Source organism: Vicugna pacos, chromosome 9 (genome assembly GCF_048564905.1).
Source record: "Vicugna pacos chromosome 9, VicPac4, whole genome shotgun sequence".
NCBI lineage: Eukaryota > Metazoa > Chordata > Mammalia > Artiodactyla > Camelidae > Vicugna > Vicugna pacos.
The window spans coordinates 19421168-19448594 of NC_132995.1; the positions used below are offsets into that span (position 1 = coordinate 19421168).

At 49.2% G+C, this 27427-nt stretch overlaps 1 protein-coding gene across 2 annotated transcripts in view; it reads right to left on the reverse strand.

Moving 5' to 3' along the window:
- Positions 1–27427, reverse strand: part of ZNF536 (zinc finger protein 536) — a 411089-nt gene that overhangs the window by 296975 nt on the left and 86687 nt on the right. Inside the window, exon 2 of one of the 2 annotated variants that reach the window (XM_072967282.1) lies at positions 7249–7364. The exons of the other annotated variant lie outside the window; for it this stretch is intronic. The gene's annotated coding sequence lies outside the window, so the exon portion shown is untranslated. The remainder of the gene's footprint in view (positions 1–7248; positions 7365–27427) is intronic. 2 annotated transcript variants of the gene reach the window in all.

Sequence of the window (27427 nt, forward strand, 5' to 3'; positions counted from 1 at the left end):
GGCTCCGGAGGAACAGGGCCTGCCTGAGCGTGACAGCTCACACACCTGGGATGCGCTGTGGTCATAGGGAGTCAAGGCATGGGCAATGGTGAAATTGCATTTTTTTTTAACCGAGATCCAACCCAGATCCCTTTTACTGCATTTCTTCATCTACCCACGCCTCTCTGTGTGGGTCAGACCCACATCCACAGGAGGCCAGCCTCACAAGTGAGGCGCCATGGCTTAATGTGCCCCCTTTTTTTTTTTTATTTTGTGGTGTCTATTTGCAAAGCTGACCTAATGCACGGCCTCACAGCTCTCAACCTCTGAAGGGCCAAGAGGGACACAGGAGCCTTTGTCTAGTGGCAAACAAAGGCCAAGTCATGGCAGAGTGGACCCTGAAGTGACGTGGGCCGCCCGCCCCCCACAAGGACGCCTGCCCTGCTAGGCCGCTCGCCGGGCAGATTCAGAGGGACGAGGCAGAAGGAATGCAGGTCCAGCCTCAGCCCAGGACCTGCTTTTGGGAAGGGCTCCCTCCAAGTGCTCATCCCAAACCCTGGGAGAGCTGGCCTCTCTGCCCCGCCGGCTCGCACAAAGAGAAGCATGTCCCAAAAGCAAGATCAGATTCACGTCCTGAACCTTAATTGAAGCTGGTCATTCTAGACGTCACCAGGCCTCTCTTCCCTGCCTCCCTCGCTCCAGGGTAGCCCCCCACCCCAAAAAGCTCTTTCCATTACAACTTGGTTGCAAAGCAGAAATCACCGTTATTAGCTCCATAAACGAAAGGGAAAGAATAGGACGTGAAGCTTTTGTTTCCAGAAATGAAAGAAAGAAAAGAGAGAGAGAAGGAAAAGATACCCCAAGCAGCAGAATCACAGGGAAGGAGAAACCGCCACCCAGACACCGGGGAGGGTGGCTCAGGCTGGTGTCGGATGGCAAGAAGGGTTAAATTTATGTTCCATTACAAGTCCCCTTTTTTTTTGGTTTCATCTTCTCAGTAAAACACATAACTTAAAATGAAATCAAATATTAAAAATGACAGACTATATAAGTGCTGTGAGTAACTTCAGGTCACGGAGGGAGGGAAAAGCCGGCAAGTTGTCAGGCACTATCTGTCAGAGTGAATTAGAAACAATCAACAGAGACTGAAAGGGAAGGTGATTGTTATTAAGCAGCGGGGCTGCGAGCAGGCTGCCCAGATGTGGTCATGCATATAAAGGACAGGAAACACCAGTTTAATTCAGGAAGCCCTGGCGAACAGGGCAGCAGAGAGGAGAAAAGTCCTTTGTCGCTAATAAGCTGGAAGTTACTTTGATAACAGCAGGGTTAGGCTCGAGAATAAAACACATTTCTTTCACTACCACACACCATTAATATCGCAGAAATGCGGTCGGAAGAAATGCCCAGCGCAAGCGGATTAGCCACCACCGGCCTCCCCGGCAGCCGCCCGGAAAGCAGGACCCAGGTCCCCATTTTTTTTCCAGGGCCAGGCTCTCGCTGACCACATCGGACGGACTGTCACCCTCCAGCAATGTCATATGACCAAACAGAATGACGATAGTATTTCCTGATTTCCCAGTGTCAGGCCCTCCCGGCTGCCATGGCCTGTGGGGAAGGTGCGAGCCTGGTAAACAGCCTGGATATAATGAAGTCCATGTATGCGGCAACGACAAACAATTTTATATGCAGACAAGGCCCGATTTCATAAGAAATTACTTATGCAGGCGTTCTGCAATTATCCTGTGATACTTTCAGGCAACAGTCTGACAGCAGTTGTGCAAACAATAAAGGGATTACAGAAATAAAAACAAATAATATTACACACACAGAAACTCCATGTTGCATGTGGACGGGTGAAGGGAGCGCATGGGACGCGCCGAGCTGGGCAGGGGCTAACAGGAAGTGAGGCCCAGAGACGAGAGACCCCTGCCCCAGCCCTCGGATGATGCCAAAGCTGGTCTGCCCCCCCATCTCAGGAGATGCTGGGCCACCTGCCTGCCTCTCAGGGAAGCTGAGGACACAGGTCACCTTTGCAGGATGGAGCAGAGTCATGGGACCCTGGAGGGACAGGCACAGCCTCACCATTTCCCTCCCAGGAGGGTCTCCCAGGACAGAAAGCATCTTCTTCTCCTGCCTCATCCTAGGGTCAACACAGGCCACCAATGGCAGCCAGAGCTTCAGGTCAGCTCGGTGCAGGGTCAGGACCGCCCTGTCCCCAACACAGCTGAGCAGAGTAAGTGGATCAGCCACGCACGAGAACCAAATGAAGACCCCAGGCATCTGCGCATGCAGCCCCACGACTGGCATGATACCGCCCGCTCCTTGGGGGCAGAGTCACACGCCATCCCTCACCGTGTCCCTGTATTAGACACGGGCAGGCAGCCTACAACTCAGGGGTTGAGGAGACAGCAAGCTGGCATTCGGGGGCCTGCAGACGAGCATTCTGACCACTTTGTCCAGGAGGTGGGTGAGTTCACCCTTGCTGCACCTCTTCCGGGCAGCAACCCACCCCACGCAGCCAGGGACCTTCCCTGGCCTCCCCGCAGTAAGGGAACGCAGGGCTGGAGAGTGAGGCCCGGTTCCTGCAAATGCTGCCTTCCCTTCCCACTTAACGTTCTTCCAGAGCCTGGGATGTGCCACGGCAGCTCGTGTTAGCACCTGCCGGTCCTCACCGCGGGCTGGCTGCAGGTGGGAGCCTGTGCTCGGTGTGGGTGCAGGAGTCATGCAGTGCCGGCCACAGCCCCATCCAGTCCACAGATATACTTGCATTTGTAGAAAGTTTTTTAAAACTTAGTTGCCAACATTGGAGGGAAAAAAAAAAAGAAAAGAACCAGATTTTTTTCTTAAAGGAACTATGTTCCTTAAAAACTACAAAGACCTGGAAAACTTCTGCCTACATCCCCAAGTGCAACTGATGAGAGCTGGCTGGCCCCTTTCAAATGGCATCAGCTCTCCCTCGTCTGCTCTGCACATGCCCAGCATCCTGCATTTCCCACCTGGACCCTGAATCTGGGTTTAGGACAATTCCCCAGAGACAGATGAAGCCTGCCTTGGCTGGGCCAAAGCTGGTGCCTCCTCATGACCTACTCTGGGGTGGAGTCCAACCCCTCCCCTGGCCAGGCTGCCTTCGGCACTAGCCACTAGCATCTTTCCTGAAACCTTCAGCATCTTCTGTCCCTAAAACAGGGATCCTGGAGTACCTGAGGGGCACCTTCAAGTTACCTGTGCAGGTATCAGGAGCTCACAGCCAAAGTCCTGGCCTCATCGTGTCCTGGGTGTTCGCATAAATCAGACCTACGCAGGTCATGGGCTTTCCAGTCCCTGTGTTCCAGAAAATTTGGAAAGGAACGCGGACTTGATATGTATTGAGTTTGCTTAGATCAAGTTGCAACAAATTCTAATGATTCCAAAAGGCAGAGGTGAGAGGGATCACGTAAGTTGCTGCTAGCCCTCGGGTTTCACAGGTCCAGGAATTACCTAGAATTTCTAAATGGAGCTCTGATTGACAACAGCATCTGTGATGCCCAAGGCCAAAGAGGCCTAAACTATAACCATCAAGAATCTTTACTCTTAAACTCGCTCTGCGTCCTGCTGATGATCCATGCATCAGCACTGACAAACAAGTGATCACGATCCGCTTGGAGTTAACACTTCCTTGTAGTGAATGGGACACGCTTGCACCTCCTTGAAGCCTGCACAGATTCAGGCAGACCTTATCCAAGGGAGCCCCAGAAGCCCCGCAGCTAGGGGGTGCTCAGCCGGGTCTGGAGGAGCAGCCGTGGGGCACTGCCATGAATCACCATGGCCCCCATGCGACTAGCCACTTTTCCTGTACCTGTGCGGCCTGAAATCCCTGCCTGTTAGCTTTAAACAAGTCACCAGGACACCTCTCTGGGAGAAAATTAAAGCCACAGCAAACAACCCACTAAGAGCTGGTTCAAGCCACTTGCAGAATTCTAGCACCTGGGAGCATTCCCATACCTAGAAAGGAGGGTTTCTCAAGACACACCCTCTGGTTAAAAGCAACAGAAACATAAAAGAAAGGCAGTAGTCCTCATCTCAGCCCACAAAGTCATTTCTATCCAGGCCCTCCAGACCACCCACCTCCTCCCCAGAGCTCACTGTGCTCCAGCCTACACTGTCCTTCACACATGCTGGGGTCTTCCCCACCACAGGGCCTTTGCACATGCTATTCCCGCTGCCAGGAATGTTCCCGCTCCAGACTTTCACCGGCTGGCTCCTCTGCGTCCTTCAGACCTCTCACTCCCCATGTGCCTTCCTCAGGGGGAACCATCCCTGACCACCCAAGTGCAGATACTCCCAACTCCCCCTCCTCACCCCAGGCGTTTTCTCACGGCATTTATCACCATCTGACATCATCTTATCCATGGTTGTCTCGTTTCTGCATCCCGGCCCCATAATATAAGTTCCCTGAGGGCAGGGGGCTTGTCTGTCTTGTCCAAGGCTGTACCCAGGGCCGCTCCACAGCCAAGGGATCAGGCCCCCACAATCAGAAAGAAGCATGTGCAAACCTTGGCCTCACCATCCCCCAGCTGGGTGACTTGCAGGAAGCCACTCACTTCTCTGACCTCAGTTTCCACGTCGGGAAAGTGGAACTGATAAGAGGGGGGAAATGATGAGGATTAAGATAATCCTCTACCTTCCCTCTAGAGCTGAAATTATCTCTGAATTATGTTTCTCTCGGGCAAAGTGAGACAAATGGGACCTTCCCCTCCTACATCGTCCAGTGGCCACAAAGGAGTTTGGGGGGACCTTTACCTCCACGAGCCTGGAGGTCTCCTGGTGAAGAGCAGATACAACACAGAGCCCCCCAACACACATGCAGGGCTCATCATCATTATCACACAGAAATTACAATTACTCACTCCCTCCTCTGTGCTCCCAAAGAACTGCTCCTGCAGCATTTAACTAAGGTAATTACTGCTGTGGGAGGACTGTTGACTCACACGTCTGCACCAGGACAGTGGGGCTGCCTCGGGACAGCCGGAGCCACAGAGGGATCAGTACCCGAAGTCCAGGATCCCGCACGTGCCCCGGGGACAGACTGTGTGTCAGATGGAGGGAAGGTCCTGTGGTCTTTGAAAGCCACTTCCTTCTGGAAGTCACTGGGCCTCACAACCAAGCATGGGGTCTTTGTGAAGGAGGAAGCTGTGGGGCTGGACAGCCACACCTCCAGCCTCTGCCTCCAATTCTTGCTGGGGTTGTTCTGGAAAACCATGATGGGGCAGGACATTAAATCACTGTCTGATGTGTATGAGAGGTTCGGTCACTGACAGGTTGCTTAGGGTTTCTGCGTGATGGGGCTTCGGTTGTCCCGAAGCTGCATTTGTGTAGCATTTTATATGTCTTTAACAAGTCAAGTGTCCATTTCAAAGGATGGGGAGGGCACTGGTGGGAGGCATGGGAGCAAGATTCCCCCAGTATATACATTCAGAAATCCAGAAATGTCTCAACCAGCTCATCATAATTCCGGGAAAAGGGTCCAGCTCCATGGCCTGAGAATCCTGTGTGCTGGGGCTGGGAAGTCAGCAAGAGGCAGGAAAGAAGATGCCCGCACGCTCTCCGCCTGTTTCTAAAGCTTGTCCCCTTTCTTGGTCTCCAGGGCACAGAATTTGCTCTTGGATATAAAGTTCTAACCCTACTTCCAGTTCACATGACCGCCCCCCTCACCACCAAATTATCCCAAGATGTACATTTTTCCATGCAGGAAAATCTCCTGGCTCTACCTGCTCCTGGCCAACCCAAGAGCATCGCATCATTGTTATCTTCTATGAGTTCCAGGGCTGGTGTGCTCACTCCCCGGGGCAAGCCAGCCTCCCCCGCCTCCCCTACCTGAGCCGCTCGGCAGTGATGCTAAGCCAGGCCTTCAGAAACTGCAAGCATGCACGCGGCAGCATCCCTACCATCAATGTAGCAGCTAAATATTGTTAAGACTCCTAACTCCCCCATCTGTGTTTTGCCTCCCAAGAGGGAAAATAGTCTTCGCAGACATTCCCTGATCTGGCAGGCAAATTCTAAACCTTACTGGCAACCGCAGGCTTGTTTTCCCAACCAAACAGCTATGGAACCCAAAATTGTTCTGCCTGCGTTATGCTGAGAAGGGAACTAGCCAAACAGCTCAGTCTGGAGGCCCAGGCCCGGAAGCCGGTGGCCGTCTGTCTCCGTCGCCAGAGGAGACCCGGCGCCCAGAAGTCCCAAAGCCACTGGAGGCCCGCCCGCCATCCGCCGACGGCAGCTCCAACTGCTGGTGCTCGCTGCTCCTTTTTCTTAACACGAAATACACCCACCAAGAAGCTGATGGAAAACACTCACCACAGTGTGAAATCAACACTTTCTAACGCAAATACAGGGGGTTAAAAAAGGGAAAAGTTCCAACTCTTTCTCTGCAGATAGTTCCTGCTATGACACGAGGCAGGGGCACCGCCGCTGCCCTGGGCCCTGCCACCGGGAGGACCCTGGCGCCCCAGACCCTCACTTTCCACTTGATGGTATTTCCCTCCGTTTTTCCCAGCCCTTCCCAATCTGAATACCGGAAGCCCGCACCTGTGCGATTGCTAATAAACCAAATCTGATGATAACTGTGGCAGCCTAATTGATAGAGGCCTTTATCGACTGGCCTCGATGTCTGTCTGGGGTTCTCAACAGCCAAGATTTAAATGTTTCATTTTATTTTTAACTTTCACTTTTCCACATTTCAGCAATGTCAGGCAAAGAGGTATGGTTTTACTATCAGAAAGAATCATGGTGCAGAATAATTTATGACTTCAGCTTGGCTTTCAGAAAAGCTATTTCAAATCTTCACTTTGATTTGGTTGTATCAAAACTACTCAAAATAACAGGGGCACTTTCTTGGAACCAGAATATGTGAGCAGCACCTCAGGATTTCGAACTGAAGCCTCCTATTTATCCCAGAAGAAAACTTGAGAAAGGAATGAAGCCACAGAGAGGAAAATAACATTTTTTTTTTTTATGATTCCTTTGTTCCCCCCTCCCCACCTATCCCCAAACACACCCAAGCCACAAAGGAATGCTTCCCTCCTGGCGAAAGGTCCTGCCAGCCACCGTTCGCCCAGAGCTGTGGGCAGGTAGGGGAATCCTACCTGGGTGCGGGAGAGGCTGAGAGGAAGCCCCTGGCCAGGGGGAGAGGGAGGGGGGCTGTTTGGCTGGGATTTGTGTTAGGTCAACGCGACGAAGCAGGAAGAAATGATGTGTGTCCAGGGCAGAGAGTTCTAATATTGTAAGACTTACCTTAGCAGCTTAACTGCATACTTGTCTTAAGGACTGTCAGTCTGGTGAGAAAATACCCCAGAAAGGATGCAGCTGATCCAGGCACTGACAGATTGCCAGAGGGGCGTCCCAGTTCCCTATCACAAAAGGAAATACAGAAAGAAACGATGTAAAGTGAAATGTAACAAATTCACCAAATCACAGTAATATGCAGAGGTCAAGGAAATTCAACTGAAAAGGTTAAAGATGAAATCAAATCCGGTGTATGAGAATGAAAATCTATCCCAATGCAAGGCCACCGGTGACGTGCTGTAGACAAGAAGCTAAATACTGCCTAGCACTGGGATCTTTCATTTTCATCAGATCAATAAAAGCTTATATTTATCAGGATTCCAAGCAGCTGCCACTTCTGACAACCTCCACTTTATTTTCTCACTCCTTGCGCTGTATCAGGGCAAAGAGGGGAGGAGAAGCAGCTTTTAATGCTATTTACACCTGAAGACACAATTCCATTAAGAGGTCCTGTTTTGTTAAAGAAACAGGGAATGATATGATTATATTGGCAGGAGCGGGAAGTCTCTTTGTTCTTCCCCCCCATGTTTTTCCCCTTTGCGATCCAGACCCAGCACGAAGATTTCCTGACATAAGTCCATGTGTGAGGACTTTTTTTTTGTTCAAACTTACCATTTACAAAGAGAGGAAAGGCTTTCTGCTAAAACAGTTACCACTCTAATCATCTGTACAACAATATTTGCTATCAGGCATTCTAAATAGATTATCACCAGTCCATCTGTGTCATTATTGATTTATAAGGCTTTAAGCAGCTTTAGAATGGAAGCTTTCCCACTGAAGGGTTTCTTGTATAAATCAGAGCCGTGCTCAAATATAGCAGCCATCACTCAAGATATTGTTCTTAAAAATCATAACAAGAAGGAGAAAATGATAAATTGCTTGTAATATACTGATCCAAACTGATATGCAAATCTTGTTTTTTAAATATATTACTTGAGTAAAAAGAGGCGTCATTAACATATGAATGCTATATGCAAATGATGGTGACAGAGCAGATGTTGGCGCATGTAATTGACCTATATGTGAATTGCATCAGAACCCTTAACTCTATTAATTCACTACCCAGTAACTAGATATTGTCCAAAAAGTACATTCTTTGAAACCATATACTGGAAGCAAAGCTGACAGGGTTCCAAGGATTCTGAAACAAGGTCACTGTCACTAGTATTTTGCTGTCATCTGCATTCCCCTTCTTATAGATGACATCATCATGGGGCCGTGTAAATCGATCACTTAATAGCATTTAGAAAATACTGCAGTGGGGAACAGGTTATAAAAAAAAAATGCCCCAGTTTTATTCTTTTTCTTGGCAGAAATGTCATACCTCTTAAACTGAGGGTTTGTGCATGAGTGCACTGTGAAACACACAGATGCCATTTCATTCCCCGTCTTTATTTTTCCACTTCTTCTCAGAATGACATTAAATTGTATTAAATAGCCTTTTGTCCACAGGGCACAGACCACCCCGCATATGATAATGTATTAATGCCCCACGTTCCAGCCACTGAGCTGAAACATTCTGAGACTTGGAGGATAAGTATGAAGCACCATTGTGTGTATTGCCTGCTAACAACTGTGACACATACTAATAGAAACATACCTAATAAATTACTGCTTTCAGGTCTAGCAAGCTGACATTTCTCTGCAAGGGACAATTTTATATTTGTGGCACAGAACAAAATTGCTTCATATGAAGCCACTGTGGATTAGCATAAAAATTAACACTTAAATTTCAGCTTATTTTCCACCCTCTCCTCCTGCCACAACAATCAATTCCTCTTATAAATCTGATTAGATTTTATGATGCTTATTATTCAGAGCATGTCTCAACACAGCATTCACAGGCTTGAAGACTATTTGTTTAAATAGAAAAAAGAAGCAGATAAATCTATAGGTATTTTTTATTACCCCATTCCCCACCAGTTTCTTTCTCATATTGTAACATCAGTAATTGATTGCACACATTAATTAACATGTAAGGTAGAAATTCTGCATTATGCATGATTTATTTTCCTATCTGGTGAGTAGGTTTGTCTGCTGCCCTTGTGTTTCTAGGACATTGGGCTCGATTCCGGTCCAGACATAAATGCCAATGCTCATTCCCCCTGAAAGTTATTAATGTCAGATATGAAATGAGATTTTTGATTTCACCTGCTTACTAATCCACAAAAGCTGTTTTGAGTGATGCAGGCTTAAACGCCAAAATTTGAAATGATATATTGCTATATCTGATAACATGCAAATATGTTCATTAGACATAATTTAGCAGGAGAGAATGGCAACACTTTTATAACTAGTCTAGGTCAAAAATGGTTGTTAATTAAACAAGTCATGAAAAATGGCATTACAAGGAGACCGTCCAGCCGACACCAGACTTTCTAACGATATGCTGCCGAGGGGTACCGGATGCCTTCCACTGAAAACGGAGGGGAAGGAAAAAAAAAAACTTTCAGAGCATTTCACATAATCTAAAGCAATGTTAACGAAACTATACCCACATTAAGAACCTCAAATTGATCACATATGCGCCTTAGATTTTAATGGTAACACACTACACCTCTCCATTTGAAGACGCGATTTCACTTTCTGTCTTAGTGGCTTAAGGTGATTTATATGGTTGACTCCTTCACAAATAAACCAGAAAAGAAATTAATATTATATCCGGCCATGCCGCTGGCTGCCCTGAGTGTTTATGGCTGTGTATTTTAAATCAAGTAGAGCAATAAGCAAAAGGATGGTTGGACGGGGAGGACAAAGTTGGGACAGGCAAAGGAGGAACGTGCGTGCTGGGCGGGGGAGGTTCCTTCTCCTGTGGCCCTTCTCAGATGGACGCTTCTGTTACCTAGGGAACCAGGCTACAGGAAGAACTCTTGATTGGCCATGAGTTGAGATTCAGTGTGCACGCGGTTTTGATATACGGGCCACCTAAGCCTGTCTTCTTGGGGTGAGGCTTCATGAATGCCTAGGGGAAGGAGGGTACCTCAGGAGTTAAGTACAGTCTAAAGGAGCATAGGATGAGTTTCCAGCTGGTCACCCACGCCGCCCTCCCTGCAGAGAAGAAAGTATTTACAGAGCGATAAAGGCTGAACACATCTTCTAGAGCCAACAGGTACCCCGCGCAGCCTGCACGTGTGAAAGCCCTTTGTTGATGTTCTGCTTATCAAAAGCATCCTTGCAGCCAGACACTTAAACACAGTCTGCAAAGCAGCAAGGGGACGGATACACATTTCGAGCTCTGCACAAAAAAGGAAGGTTGAGTGTGGGAGCAAATAAACCATAAATCAAAAGAAGTCTGCATTTAAGCCATCGAAACAACCTGTCTATATTCACGACACCAACTCAGAGCTTGACGGAAAAGTTATCTCTAATCCTCACTCAGTCTGGTGGAGGCAGGTCCCTCTCCAAACCCTTCACGTCCAAGGGTACAACGTTCTCGTTCTTAGCCTGGCTTGCAGCCAATATTACTACCATTGCTAGAAACCTCACCTCACCTCACCTTTGATTATTATGTTTTATGGGTTCTGTGTTTTCAAATCCAGAATGTGACATTCAAAAAAATAAAAAAGATGGAAACCCTTCGGTGGGGGAGAAGAGAACGACCCTTGTTATGTTTCATTCCCACCGTGCCTTTCACTGCCTCTCCTACCCACTCCATGTGTGCCCCTCATGAATTCATCTGGACAGACAGCCCCTTCTTTCCAAACTGTCACACCGCAGCCCTAGCTCCTGGACTCAACCATCTATTGCTTCCCTATGAGGCATTCTGCCACCCCAGGAGCAACCCAAGGATGGCTCAGGGTCACAAGACTTACTGAGGCAGTCTGGGAGGACCCCACAAATTCTCAGGCCATCGGGAAGACCTGGGGAGGGAAGACTCCAAGACCCCAGCACACAAGTGACATTTAGATCCCAGGGTCACAATAGATGGGTTTAGCCTGTGCCTCTGGTGGGCCAATAATTCTCCCTCAGGGCCCCTGGCACTATTTGGCCAATTCCATGTGCCTCCACGCCCAGTGATGAGAAAGATGCCCAGGGTTCACTCTGGGTTATGGTTAAACTACTCCACATTTCTCCAGAGAATTTAATTAATTTCCAAGTGTTTTATCTGTGGAAAGAATGAAATAAATGAATGAACTAACAGATGCATATACAGAGAAATTCGGTGAATAAGTGCATGAATGTATAAAGACATGCATGGATGGATGGATGGAGAGATAGAATGATGACTGAAAGTTTCAAAAAGTAGTAAATGCATGAATTAATGTGTGAATGCAAAAATACATATGTAAATAAAAAATGCCTTATGAATGAATGAAAGAATACCATTGGCACCTTTTTAATGAACAGGTATCCACATGATCTCTTATGGCATGTGCACCTAGCGAGCTGATGTAAGATGTAAGAGAAGAAATAGTAATTTCTTGTTTATTTTGTCAAAGTGTTTGGACACCCATCCCGGGCTCCCTGCTTGTATCTCAAAGAACACAAGCTCCTAGAAAACCCTGTGGGGCAGCCAATAGGATTCTGCACAAATGCCCACAGACTCAGGGGAAGGGAAACAATATTCGTGCCTCCAGTCTGAAGCTTCCGGATGAGAGGGCTCAGTCAGGCATTTCTGACCATGAGCCACCTGGCTTGGGTGCAGTCTTGCACACGCTAGACACTGGTGGACACCTCCTCTGGGGCAGGAGCCGCAGCCAGCAGGAGCACATTACCACCTGAGCCTCCATTTCTTTTTTTTATTTTTTATTTTTTTGAGGAGGGAGGTAATTAGGGGTTTGTTTGTTTATCTGTTTGTTTATTTGTTTATTTATTTAATGGAGCTACTGGGGATTGAACCCAGGACCTCATGCATGCTAAGCACGCATTCTGCCACGGAGCTATCCCTTCCCCCTCCCCCCGCCTCATTTCTTCATCTTTAGAATGGAGGTAACATATCTGAAAATGCTTAGCTCAGGGCCTGGCACCCAGTCACCACCCAACCATCTGCCATCATTGTCTGATATCACCGAACAGCTCTGTCCTGTGGCTTCTGGGTCCCCGGCCCATAGAGGGCTTGTTCCTAGGTGAGCATCCCTCTCTGCCACATGTGCTGGGGGCCAGGCTACCCAAAGCGGGAGACTGGACCATAGGAACCTTCATGACTCCTTTCAGGTATGTATTTTATTTCTTCTACCAAGCTCCACTGACCTGCCTCAATAAAGACATTTTCTATTTAAAATAACTGTACAGAGTCAATCTTTGTGATTCTTTGCTCTACTACAGAATTTGGTTTCCTATCCATAGAATCAAGAACTTGATCTAGATCATGGTTTCTCAGCATTTTCTAGCAGTCACTTTCCAAGGAAATCTTACCATACAAGCAGTTTCTCTAGCCACAGCTGCAAAGGAGACCTCAAGTCCTCTCTTTCTCTTGGCTCCTGAGGCTGCTTCCTAGAACCCCTGAGGTCCCACAGAAGCCAGTTTGAGAACCACTGGATTGGAGGCTTCCTGATAGCCAGGAAACTGTTAACTCTGTGGCAGCAGTCATAGTGGCATGGAAGGACATGTCCTGGATGTCGGGTGGTCAACAGGGCCGTATGCCAACCCCAATATTGCCATCAATACCTGGGCAGGCTGGTGTTTACACACAGGAGCTAGAGAGATCCCTTCCCACACTGACAGCCTTCCAGCCCCGATTAGCCACCCACTCCTCTCTTCTGTTTCCAGTCCCGCCACTAATTCCAAGCCAGAGGCCAGTCCCCATTGAGGCAGGTGGACTCAAACCCAGGCATGGCTCTTGAGGAATACCAGAGGCTCCTGTTGGTGGGTAAAGAAATCCTGCCTTAAACACGTGTCAGGAAAAACACCCAAGACTCTCCCTTAAAAAACTGGCCATTAGACACCATCAGAGGCCGTCTCCCAGAATGAAGACAAGAACTCATCTGAAATTTCTAAGTGTGGAGGGGCTATACTTTCCTTTGCTCTCCCACTTTAACTAGGCTGGGGACAACGTGGCCCAGATTTCAGTGATTTGCATACCACCTTCACCCTACCACCATCTCTGCGCATACCTGTACCGTTAACTAGTGAGGCTTTTTCTTGAAATTGACTCACAGATTTCCTTAAATCAATTTGTTTCAAATGGAAATTTTATATTACACTGCCATAAATCAAAAACAATATTTATTCCCCATCTAAGTATGTAAAACAGATACCTAACTATATCAAAGAGGAAAATGCTCAGCCACGTCGAAGCTGAAGTCATCTCTCGACGTTGGGGCACCGTGGGGGTGGGGAGCTGAGAGCAACACCTTTGGGGTGAGCAGCCTGGGCCTGAATTCTCCTCCACTACGCTCTGGACTGTGGACTTGAGCACCTGACCTCCTCTCTGAGCCTCAGTTTCCTCATCTTTAAAATGGGATGAAAATAGTACCCAAGTCATAAGGTTGTCGCAAGAATTAATTAAATTAAATGAGATGGTTAGTAACTAATTAATTGACATAGCATGCCTGGTGCATGGTTAGCTCTTATGTGTCCCCTACAGAATGTTGGCTCACACACCATGAACTAGCCCTTCCCTCCTGCATCGGCCCAGGAGAGGGACTCGCTCAACAAGTAGCTCCCAGGGCGTGGCAGGTGCTGGTGGCGAGAAGTGAGCCACAGGAGCCAACAGTTACCGAGATTTCAGGCCCAGTGTTGGCACAAAGGTGGGAACAAAGGATGCACGTGTAGGGTCCCCAGCATGGCATCTGAGATGGGCCACTGCCGTGTCCAAGTCCCATCCCTGGGGACAGGCAAAGAGGACGGGAGACCAGAGAGACAGCAGAGGCGTGCATTTCAGCACTGGCTCCCAGCCCCTGAATCCCAGCACCCAGGCTGGGCCCGCACATCCCCACCCAGGCCTGGGCTCACCTCCCCAGCACTTGTTGCTTGTGTTCATCACAGCCGTCACATCAACACATTACCTTAAAAAGTACTGAAAGAGTGGCAGTTTGTAGGATGCACTTGGGGACGACCCATCTCTGTTCTCCTCCCCCACACCCAACCCAGCGTCCTGTGGGTCAGGCTTTCCTGGGAGCAGATGTTTGTATCCGTCCTGAAGCAGCTCCCAGTTTCTCCAAGAACAGGCTACCATCTCCTAGTTTTTACTTCTAAGGGTCCGTCTACAAAAGTTTGTGTTTCTCAAAAGCAAGTACCCTCAAAAATCTGATGGAAACTGCAGGGCTTCTCCATGGCAAAATCACAGATGCATGGTAGATTTTTAATCCCATTGCCAGGAGATCCTGGGGTTCCTCTGGGACCCCAGGTGACAGCCCTCTGAACACATTACCTCCTCCCCCCTCGTCTTCAGATGGGCACAGGGCCTTCCTGGGTGAAGGCGTTCCTGGAGACACCCCTGGGGGGGGAGCCTCCCCCAAGCCCAGCCCCCACCTCGCGGGAGGGAGGGGCTGAGAAGCGTGCTACCCTCAGGAAGCAGAGCCTGTGACGGGCATTCCAGAGAGATGCTCTCCCACCCCAGGAATCACTAGGTGTGGCTTCAGGACAAACATCCACACACACAGAGGTTCGTTTTGCAGGCATAAACACACGCTCTCTAAAATAGGCAATGTTGAGTCTCTGGGACAAAATGAGGGTATGAAGCCGACACTGTTTACAATCAGCTGGAGCTCTTGGACTTGCAAGTCCTTTATCCAGAAACATTCATGTGAAAGGCGCTTTCTTAGGAGCGGGTACTTGTCTCACTGAGGCTAGATAGGATGATGCTACCATAGAAGGGCTTGCCCCGCGGCCCACATCTGTCCCTGTGGGGGCGGGGGGTAGAGCAGACCCAGGAACAGCTGCCCCGGAAGAGCTCGAAACGGACGGCCCAGTGCCTGCCCTTCTGTGAACTGGCAAATCCCAGCAGCAGCGACAAGGCTGAAAGCCATCTGGCTGACCCCAAACCAAATCATTGATTCAGGTGTTTATTGCTCTACAGTCTTTATTAAAACAAACAGTGTAAGAAAACAACCCCCCAAAAATGTTTTTTCTCATTTCTTTCAATTGTTCTGCTTGGCAACTTTATTGCACATTAGTTCAAAATAAGCTGCCAATAAAGTTGGATAAAATTAAACTCATGCTGGAGTTTTTTCCTCAATAATTTTTGTTGGGTTGTTTTTATTTTCATAAGGATTTGAAATGTGGCATTATCTTGGGTTCAGAATTTCACTGTCTGGGTAGTTACAACTTAACTTCTACTGAGTTTACGAATTCCAATCTCAGTTCTTTTAAAATGAGTTTGGTTTTACTGGTAGTTTCATACCGAAGAGGTCTTTGTAGCAGTTTGTCTTTTCCTATACGAAAACCACAACATAAAATCAGAATCTTCTATACAGTAATTAGGCTCAGAAAATTACGTGATTTCTAATTTAACAGAACCTCACAACACTGTGTATCCACAGCCCAAAGTCAGGCTTTGAATATATGATTTCTGGAAAATATTTTTAAAAGATTGCATTTGTGAATAGGCCGAAATGATTCAATTTAAGATAGCAAAAAAAAAAAAAAAATCAACATCTTGGAGTAAAAATAATGCACTGTAGTAATTTGATTATAGTGAAAATCAAACGCTGTTGTGTTATGAGCAAACAATAGGCACTTTTATGCAACTAAACATTTTTCTGGCTATCTAACTATGATTTATTCATCTAAAATGATAAATTTAATCCCATCACCACCAGATCAATTGCAGGTATAACAGATAAAACCAGAATAAATCATTGTATCACTGTATTGGAAACACAAAGAGCAGACAGAGAGAGAGTTTGGACTTTAAAACTGGAATCTGTTTCCAGGCGTTCCAGAGGACCATTTGCCATGGAGAAGTTCAATGTATACATAAAGTCATCTGATCCAAATATGCTAATGATTTTTATTGGTCAAATCTTAAAAGTGAGGTTTATTTTTATGAGTACGCATTAATTAACCCAGCATGTACTATCTCTCAGACTATCTTGCCAGGGTCTTTCATTTAAACATGTTTATTGTGAAATGTTTGCATTCTCCACATTTGTGGCCCACACACGGATTATTTCATACTTTCCTTTAGAGCACTTAGAAAAGTTAAAAGGAGTTATTGTTTTTGATTAATGCCATTTTGGGGCCGTTTTAAAAAAAAAGAAAAAAAAGAAAAAAGGAGCTCCAAATCTTAGCTCTGCATAAATTCTTTGACATTAGAAAAAAAAAAATCTCCCGAAGTTCCACTGCAGAAAGATATGTTGGGGGGGGCTGTGCTGGGTTTATTTGAAGGTGGCCGGCTAAAACTGAACTTTCTTAACTTTGGTGTTTGCATGAACTCATGTGGACTAGCAGTGCCCGATGTGGTGCAACCATCCATCACAGGAGAAGAGGCAGCCGGCTCAGGGCCGTGGCGTGGTGCCGCGCAGATGGGAGTTCTAAGGCCCTGCCTGTCATCTTTTGATTAAGAAAAGGAAATGACTTCACTACAAAGATATTCCCTCTTGTGTTGTTTTGTTTTAACTGAGTTTGTACTTTCCACCAAACTGGACATATTTATTGAGACTCATAAGTTACTTCACGATTACCAACATCACTGCAATCTCAACAAACTATTTTTTTCCTTGCCAATTATCTAAATATCATAACTATAAAATATCTTAAAACATTCTCCATACTGTAAACATCTTAGCTACAAAGCTTTGAGTGTAAACAGTATGATGCATCAGAATGGTTTTAAGCGATGTTATAAAAACTGCTCTTAAAAACTAAACAAAAATGTAAAGCTTCCATCTGTTTTATGATTTTTCCACTGCTGAACGGCTGCTGTGTGCCAGTTCACTGAACCATGGCTTGCTAAAGAGATTGCCGGGGTCACAGATTGAAAAAACAAAGAGCACGTCTTTAATGGTGGGATTTTTTCCCTCAAGTCTTCCTGACATGGCTGGAAGGGAATCAAGTGCGCGGCGGCAGAGGCGAAGGGACGGAAAACGCGCAGGACGCCTGTTGCAGGAGGAACCCGCTCTCTGTGAGCCTTGCATTTTGTAAAGGATGTCATTTCGGCAATTATCTTAGGTGGTTCGGCGATTGTGGATCTGCAACCACAATGCGCTCTCACTTCCTCGCAGAATTTTCTTTGGGGCCCTGTATATACAAGTTAAAAATAGACAGCAAATTGCATACTAAGAAAAGGCATTCAGGCTTATTTTCGTGTAAATATGCAGGTCTGAGACGATGATAATTTAGAGACGGCCCTTTTTCCTTTGCTCTGAGCCCTGGTCCAAGGGGATCTGAAGGTGCCTGAGCAGGTGAAAAGATTAATCCTCAAGGAGGCAAGAAAACCGACCTTCACTTGCAAGGCTTGTCTCGGAGACATTCAGAGGTGACAAGGGGAGGAGACTAAAAGGGACAGTGCATTAACCCAGTGTCTGGAAGACACTGCTGCATGGGGGGAGCACTGCATGGGGCATCAGCTGAGCCCACTGCAGTATCCCATCAGGGAGGGGACTGCTGCCCGAGATGTATCCTGGGGCCCTCTGACATCATCTTGTCCCCTGAGGCCACTTCTGAGGAACCGCAGTGACTACTGGGTTTGGACTTCCTGGGCTGGCTAGCTGGCCCCTGTTCCCCCAGAGACGGAGCCATTGGAGCCTGGGGGCCTCTCTGGCTCCCCCAGGAAAGGCTCACAGTGACCAAGACACTGCTCATCAGCTCCCGAGGCCAGCCCAACCAGGCTCCCTGTCCTCACTGCTCCCCTTTAGAGCAGGCACTCCCGGGGCAGGGACAGGGCAGGTGGCAGGCTGCCAGGGGCCAGGGCAGGTATAGCTGGGAGACTGCCTGCCTTCCTTGCAGTGACAAGCACAGGGTCAGCCAGCTCACAACCGGGGGAGGCCCCGAGGTGAGGGTCACACTCAGATATCTGGGGGAGAAGAGGGCACGCAGGGCTGGAGATGCCAGACAAGTCCACCCTGACGCTAGTGTGGCCACCCACCCACAATGGCCCTCGCAGAGCACGACCCATCTCCCTCTTCCACCTCCCCTCCACTCCCCAGGACTCCGGCTGGCAGTCTATGGTGTGGAGGTCCTGCAAAGCCACTTGCAACGAGGGCGACCCTCACCCCAAGGTGGCAGTGTCCATCTCTATGAGTGACTTTGTGGGTCCTAGCAGGAGGCCCATTGTGGGCAAGGGACCCTCCAGGGAAGGCCAGCATGTCAGTGAGGGGGTCTCAGCCCAGGAATGAGCTAAAGCCTGTGCAAGTCACACTCTGAGACCGGAGAGCTATGGTGTGGAGACCCTCGGGAAGCAGGTCCGATGTGCCCTCTCTTGCCCACTCCTCCTGATGTGTATCCATTTCCCTCCGCGCCTCACGCCTGCACCTCGCCAAGCAGACCAGTGACCCAGAGAAAGACTGCTCACGTGGCTGGTCAGAGGCCCTACCCAGCCTCACACGCTGCTCTGGGACTCCCACTGCACTCAGGGTTTAAGAGCCCAACCCAGAACCCCAGACCCTGCCATGTGGGGTCTCACGTCCCAGGGTCGGAGCAGCAGTGACCCAGAACAACACCCAGCGTGCGGGCCCTGTGGGCTCCTAGGCAGGCTGGCACGATTCCGTGCACATTCCAAATTTAAATCTGGGACGCTCTCCCCTGTTTTCACTGCTCCAGAACATGGGGGAGGCATCTGCCTGGAAACAGCTGTCACCCAAAGGAGGAGGCGGCACATGCGGCTCTCCCGCGCGCACCTCCGTCAAAAGCCACACGGCAGCCAGGGTTACTTAGCTACGGAGCGTCACAGCCCGGGGGAAGGAGGGCCAGCCAGGGAGAGAGCCCCGCGGGGCAGCACCCTCAGGCTCCCGAGGCCCCGCCCTCTCACACATGCCGACAGTCAACAGAGCCACCTGCAGTGAGGGCGCCTCTGCGTCATCGTGGGGAAACTGAGGCTCAAAGAGGTTAACGAGTGTGCCCAAGATCACACAACTACTGAAATAATAATACAGTGAACTTAGACATGAAACAGAAACAGACTCACAGACATAGAATACAGACTTGTGGTTGCCAGTGGGGGAGGGGGGTGGGAAGGGATAAACTGGGAGTTCGAGATTAGCAGATACTGACTGATACATAATAAAACAGATAAACAAGTTTATACTGTATGGCACAGGAAAATATATTCAATATCTTGTAGTAGCTCAAGGTGAAAAAGAACATGAAAATGAGTGTATGTATATTCACGTATGACTGAAAAATTGTGCTGTACACCAGAAACTGACACAGCACTGGAAACTGACTGTAACTCAATAGAAAAAAAAAGATAAATAAATAAATAAATAAATAGTGGAAGGAAATTTAAAAAATAAAATAAAATAGCTATACAGTACTCCCAATAACAAACAGTAAAAACTAAGACTCACTAGCACGTGCATAATGCTTACGGCGAGCCGGGCGCCCCTCGGTGTGGTCCAAGTTCAGAGCCTTACAACAACCTTGTGAAATGCTGTCAGCACTGCCCTCGTGCAGATAGGAGGAAACGGAGGCAAAGGACGGTCAAGTGATTTGCCCAAGGCTAAGTAACCAGGGAGTGACGGACCCCAGACTCAGTTCAGTGGGCTGTCTGGCTCCGTGCTCCACAGCCCCCATGCCACACTGTCCACCATCACTGTCACGGCCATCTTCGGGGCAGCAGAGGAGTCAACACCTACTGCGCTCCAGCCGGGAGCCCAGGGTGGTGCCGAGTTCTTTCAGTTTCATGCTCTGTTGTATGTATTTAATTCCTACTTTTCACTTTAACCCCAGTACACAGATACCAGGAAACTGAGGCTCAGAGACATCCCACAGTTCTCTGAAGGTCACACGGGGTCCAAAGGTCAGCAGCAGAGCAGAGAGCAAACCTGAGTCCCTGGCGAGGGATATAAGCTGGACCTGGAGCCAGCGTGTTCCCCACAGAAGACCTGCCCGGGGCCGCGGGGTGTCTCTGGCCAGGGTCGGGAGCAGGATGTCAGGAGAGGAAGCGGGGCGGGCACGGTTATGTCACGCTCAGCGCGGTGCTGGAGACGCTGTTTGGAATTTGCCGTGGTTGCCAACCCATGTGTACTTCTCACTGAGGCTAATCTCGATTATAATGAGGGTTTATACTAAGTCCAGAGCAGGGAGGAGGCCAAGCCGAAAGCTACAGTTCAGGCAGATGGTGGTGGGAGCTACTACAAACACTGACCATATTTAGGAGAAGTCAGGAGACGGGGACGCCAGCCTTTCGGCTCAGCAACCCGACCCGGTGGGCCAAGCAGCCTGGCCGGCGAGGTGTCCAGCACCAGCCTGGCCATGCAGAGCCACAGGCGGGGGCTTCTGTCTGTCACCTCAGGGTGCTCCAAGTTCAAATAGCAGGAAAGAGGACTAACTTGAAGGGCAAAGGAGAAATACAAGGGCCGCCAACCTGCCCTCCATCAAGAAATGCTGAGGTCCCCAGGGATGGGCCTCCAAAAACAAGGCTTAGAAGACGGGGCCCTTGAAGCCAGGACCTCCCCTGAGAACACAGACAATATGAAACATGCTGGCGGGTCAGGCTGCACTTTCCTCGAACTAATCACTAATGAAGTTTGGGGTAAGCTATTTTGAAAGCAGCCCACACAGCACAACCACACGCCGTCATCAGCTGCCGTCCTCAAATGCAATTTCATTCATAATTAAATATGAAAAAGCCACCACCTTAAAATAACATCAGGGGTCACAGCTGAACTCTCCAGCCCAGGCCTGTGAATTCTGGCCTCTGCTGACCTCTCCAAGATGGTCTAAAACGCACACGCTCACTCCTGCCCCAGGGGTCCACCTCCTGTCCCCCAGACACATCTGTGGTCCCACCTCCATACCTTTGCCCATCCCACTCGACCTTCCACGCATGCTCTTCTCCTTCCTCTCTGCCTCCAAGTGCCAGCTAAGAGTCACATCCCTGTGAGCAATCTCTCCCAAGAAGCCTTGGGCAGCCAAAGCCTGAAGGGCCCCTGGCCAGCCTCTGAATTTCAACAGCAATTGTTTATACAATCCTTCTGGCAAAGTTGACCATGCATGAACCTGAGCTCCCTTCTCTTGCCCTTCTAAGCATCATTAGCATTCCACTTGTGTCTCCTTCATTCATTTATTCATTCCATCAGCAAATCCTTCCTGAGCACCTACTATGTGCCAGATGCCAGAGAAACAACAGGGAATGGTCAGACGTGGTCCTTGCCTTCCTGGAGGACACCTTCTAGAGGGACCAGACGAGTAATTCACCAACAGTTAGGTGCTAGCTGGATCTTTCCAGCTGGACTCTCAGTCCTCCAAGGACTGACCCTGCCCTAGACTTATGTCAGTGCCTAAACCAGTGTAGGACACCCGGTCTACTCAGAAAGCACTGACCAGCCCACACTTCTGGGCGGAGTCCCCTCTTCCCAGGCCCATCCATGGCTCTGCCTCCTACACCCGGGTATGGGAGAAATTTGCTTGGTGAGGACAGAGCTGGGTGGGTGTCACCCCATGAACCCAGTGGTTCTTAGTGGCTGCTGGATGGCCCAGTGCTGAGCTGCAGATGGAAGCAGCTGGAGGGGACCCGTGCAGGACCAAGACAGAGAATAAGCCCATCCCTAAGCCAGGTGGTGCAAAACAAGCAGAAACATTTTAAAGGCCACCATCCGGAGGCAGCTCCAGTGAGGAAGATTCTGTCCAAGCACGAGGGTAGACCGGGAGCCACGCAGGAAGTGGCACTCATGGCCTCTCCACATGTGCTGGCTGAGGAGAGGATGGATGCCCTAGAGAGCAGGAGGCAAGAGGTCAGGGAGGAGGTGCCCCAGGCGCCAGGAAGTGGCCAGCTCAGGGGACCAGACGCCCACAGCACTCACCTGGCACTTGCTGACCATGTATCTGGCAGACACATCCTCATCCGATGTCACGCCAGCACACCTTGACCCCAGTCTTAGCTGAAGTGCTGCTAGTCTCAGGGTCTTCCTCCTCGAGGGAGAAGCCGGAAGTACTCACCTGCCACGTGGGCATTTGATCAAAATTCCAAAGGAAAAAGATCAGTTTCAGGGGTTGGAAAGTCCATCCAACTTGCTGGGTATCCAGCTAATAAGTTTTTATAAACCTCTTTCTCCATCCATCCTCAAGATTCACCCAGCTGTGGGTCCCATTTGGACGCCATTATTAATACTCAAGCTGTCAGAATTATGACCCTTTCTACATAAGGGACAGAGGACGTTCTGGAGCCCCAAGTGCTCCCTTCCCATTGGCTCAGCTGCCTCTTTCCCTGGCCGCTGCCACGCTCAGATGCATGGAGCGCTCGTTTGACTGAAAGCTGTGGGTCTGTCACCAATCATGTCCATCAGCAATCAGCAGATCAGCAGCCTGCTTGTGCAGACACTTCTATTTTCAACCTGCAGGGTGGTTTGGGGGTTTCTTTTAAATTTAACTATCCTCATTAAGGATTCATAGCACACCAAAAGAGTGATTTTTTAAAAAATCATCTTTGCAGAAAAGGAATATCAGCAAAAATAATCACTATTCCAGGCTCAACAATGAGTCCCTAATGAGGACAGCAGTCATCAGTTAAATAAACATATCATTAGGGTGAGAATAGATGTGTCAACACAGACACAGTCCACTAATTTGTGTGTGTGTGGGGGGAGGTCCGTGGTTAGTCTTGGTGGGGTCCGGCTGGGGATGGGCGTGCCTGTGACACAGGCCTAGGTCACCTTTCACAGGTAGGGCGCAGGGTGCGGGTGAGGTCAGGTGATGTGAGGTGGAAGCTACTGATGGAACAAGTGTCAGAAGGAGACATTGCTTTGAGGACCAGGCGGGCCTGCAGGTGAGCAAGTTTCACCCAGGAATGATCCAGGCAGCTCCAGACAGAAATAGCACGAGACAGGGAGGATGTAGAAGAGATAAGAAGCCATGCTGGTCTCAGGGGCCAAACCCCACCTGGACGCCCATTGTGAGCACCAGCTCTCCACCCAGTCCTCCACTTGGGAGAATCACAAGTGATGCTTCCTTTGAGAAGGAGAGAGCACACGGAATGAGGTGGGTGCCCCATTGGAACTCCCAGACTTCTATTTATCTGGGCTCCACGGTCCTCTAGAGACGGGGCTCTGGCCAGGAGATGGGGGCCTCGTGGATCACAGAAGCACGCTCCCTTTCAACAAATATTCATTGAGTACTTCCTGTGGATCAGATATTGCACTAGATCCTAGGGTGCAACACAGAGCAAGATGCACCTGGCCCTTCCTGTCGTGGGACCTAAATTTATGGGAATGAGAGAGACAATATCAGGATAATCATAAGTTGCGATAAAGTGTCACAAAAAATAAACAGTGGAGGCTCACCGTTGAGCCTGACTCACGCCATCAGAACTGTGATTCTACATAAAGGGAAGAGGATGTTCCAGAACCCCAAGCACTCGCTTCCCTATTAGCCCAGCAGCTTCTTTCCTTGGTTGCTACCACGCTCAGATGCATGGAGCTCTCATTTTACTGAAAGCTGCAGGTCTGTCTCCCTTTGGCATCCTTTGCTCAGGTGAGAGACAGAGAGCCGTGAGGGAGGTGGAGGCTTTCTGAGGAGGGGACATCTGAGCTTCATCCTGGAAGATGAGAACGTGCTGGAGGTAGAGGCTGGGGGAAGACCAGTCCTGCAAAGGGGCAGGCCTCAGGGGATGTAGATGTCAGTGGAGGAGGGGCCCTAGACGCTACCCACTGAAAACGGGAACCTGAGGTCCACAGTGGCAATACTCTTCTCTACATCCCTTTGGTGGAAAAGCGAGGCCTTGAGCCAGGCCTCTCAATCCCCAGCTCCAAAGTCAAGAGTCCTCTGAGTCCCTCTGAGTCCCTCCGACTTGCCCTGAGCCCAGAAAACTGCAAGTCTCTTGTCCCAGAGGAAAGGCTGATGCAAAATGGAAGCCCCCCACTGGCCTGCACCCACGAGACCCAGGGTGCAAGAAACTGACCACTCAAGAGTGGACTTCTGCCCCGTGCTGCCTCTTCTGCCCTAGCTGCTCACATCACCAAATTTATTTCAACATCATAGTACTGGCCACAAACTTACCCAGAATCAGACTTAGTACAATTAATATTCAACATGTGGGCACCCAGAGCCTCCCGGCATCATGACAAATAAAGGATACAATGTATTACTCAATAGTGACCCAACTCACAAAACTTAGTGATGGCGCTTTGGTGGTGGTGGTGGTGGTGGGAGGAGTCAAAGTAAGAGAGCCAAAGTAGTACTTATTGGCCGCCTACTGTATGCCAGGCATGATCTTAAGTACTTTCAAATACAGCATCTCATTTAAGTCATATCATAAACTATCAGCAAAAACTATTTTAAAAAAATTTTTGCAGTACTTTTAGTCTGCTCTGCTCAATCAATATTGTTTTTGAAAATCAAGTAGCAACCGTTCGATATTACCCAAATCAATTTTGATTTTTCTTCGGAAATTTGGTAGAGAAAGTATCTCCCCCACGGGCAGACCCGGTAAGTTAAGTTATGCCTCAGGGCAAAATATCCGGCCACAGGCATAAATCTCCATTTTTAAAAGGTGTGTGTTTGGATGGAAGTATTGACATGACCCTCAGAACTTACAGCAGCACCAAGAGGTGCAGCTGATGCAGCAAGGGAGGGGGCCTGAGAAACTTTTGTCCACACCATCCGTGTGGGCCTTCCAAGGTCTGTCCAAGAGACCGCTCCAGTGGAAACTTTTCAGGGCCATAAAGGAGGTGGTCTCGTAATGCAATCACCACTTTTACCAATGTTTTATCGTATTCGTTGGTCCCACGTTACAACACAGAACTCCATTACTCCCTCTGAGTTGCCATCTCTAAGCACACATTCTGTGGAACAGGCTTGAAATAGATTCCTCCCCATCTCCATTCCCCAGCCCCTTCCCCCCCGCACCCAACCTCCAAAATTCCAACTAAGCATATTTTTTACTCAAAGGGCAAAGTTGGCCTAGGATTATGTGTGTTTCTGTGCAAAGGATATGCTTTCAGCAAGCCGAACCGCATTCCTATGAAGCAGAAATATTCCCTGTAAGCTGCCTGCTCCAGTCCTTTCGGTCTTTTCTTAACAAGGCTCTGTTCTGCGGACTTGTGGTTCCGGGGCCTCAACTCGCAGATGTGCCCCAGGACAGGTGTTTATCTACCTGAGAGGCCTGAGACGGACCCTGACCCAGCCCTTCCGACTGCTAAGCTGCCTCTCGCATGGAGCTGCGGGCCTCCCTGATGCGCTGACTGTCTAAAAGCAAGCCTGCAAAATAGGTCCATTTTACTACGAGCCAGAAGAGCTCCCTTTGCACAAGTGTGTCCCTCTCTTCTATAATCCTAATTCCCATTTCTTACGCTGACAATGCCCCAAAATTCTATTGTTGGCAGGGGGCTGGGGGCAAGGGGCAAGCGGGAGGGCTGGAGAGGGGAGTGCAATCGAGAAGAGCAAGGTTGTGGGGAGGGTAGAGCTCAGCGGTAGAATGCATGCTGTACAAGGTCCTGGGTTCAGTCCGCAGTACCTCCGTTAAAACAAAAATAAACAAACAAACCTAATTACCTACTCCCCACCACCACCAAAAAAAAACAAAAACCAAAAAAAGAATAACAAGATTAAAGCAGCCAGTATTTCTAAGTAGCTCTTGATGGTTCCTAATTCTTAAAGGCCACCAAACTGGATCCAAAATACACCAAACACATGGTGACATTGGCGTCAAGAGGGGCAGGGAAATCCAAAGAGAACCCCTCTCCAAATAAATGTCCAGGCACCGATTTTTCCAGAGAAAGGCATACTTGTCCCTTGCAGTGTACACTGGGTCCAGCAACTACCTCCCTCCTATAGGGCGGATTCACCAGATTAGGCCTTTGTCTGGGGCACACTTGGGGTGCAAACAACTCTTCGCGTTACAAAACACTTTCTCCGGAACCTGGGTGGTCAGCTGAGGCCCGCGTGGATGCCCCAGTAACGCATCACCGTTTATGGACTGAGCCGGCACCAAGAGTCAAGGAGTCCACTGCAGGGAACTCAGGGCACGCTCCGCGTGAGGTCAAGGGCGGCCCGGGCCACAAGGAAGGCTGCACAAAGCCCCCCGCTAGGAGCACATGTGTCCATCTGGTGCCTCGCTGGGGGCTGTGGAGGTTTTGCTGTGACAGGAGCACAGCCCCACACAGGAGTTAAACTTGCCCTCCAGCATCCACCAGTCTGGCTTGTTCTGCCCACGGGGACCCAATGGATGTCTCTCCGCCTCCCCCGCGGGTCCGTAGAGCTGGGCGCACAGAGGCACCTAATGGCTCTCTGATAAGCCAGTATTTGACTAATGGTCGTCATAGTTATTATGCACCAAGGGCTGTTCTACATGTCAGGCACCTAACAGGCATTACGTCCTTCCATCCACACCAACCCCACAAAGAAGGTTCCATCCAGGGCACTCCATCCGGGAGAGGAGGAAGCAGGCATGGAGGAGGCTGACCTGTCCACCCGAGAGATGGGGGCTCGCGGAGCCAGGCTGACCCCGCCCACTCGCACTGCTGACGGGAGATGCCCTCCATGCTGGGGGAGGTCTCCGGGTAACATAAGACTGTCCCCCATCCTGCAATGTCCTCATGAGCCCTATTCCATCCATCGGAGACCAAATACATTGCCCAAAGGATAAAAATTCCACAGCTCGTGCTGCAGGAGCCGGAGAGATGGAGGCCAGGGTCTAGGAGATACGGGAGTGTGGTCTGAATCCAAGCCTGCTTCACTTAGGGGAATTTAGATGTGAACACAAAGAAATCCAAATCCAAATTCACAAAAGCCCCCCTCAACGAAGGGCCTGCATGCAGGTCTGACTTCTAAACAAAGCCTGCTGAGGAGGCTGGGGGAATAATTACGGCATGCAAATGTCATGTGATTTTTGTCACTGATCTTTTAACATGCATAGCCGGGTTCATGTGTCTCCAATTCAAAATCCAAAATTGAAGACTTATGTGGAGATAATTATAAGTGAAAATCAAACGCAGGCCTGGAAAACACCCCACTTTCCTCATAAAACAACTGTATGCCAAGAAGAGCCTGGATTCCCAGAGGAAGTCGATGGGCCGGGCCGCACTGGCCAGGGCGGGTTCACACCCAGTGAGGGGCTCGGGGGTTCCAGGTTTGCTGTGCGCCCCGGGGA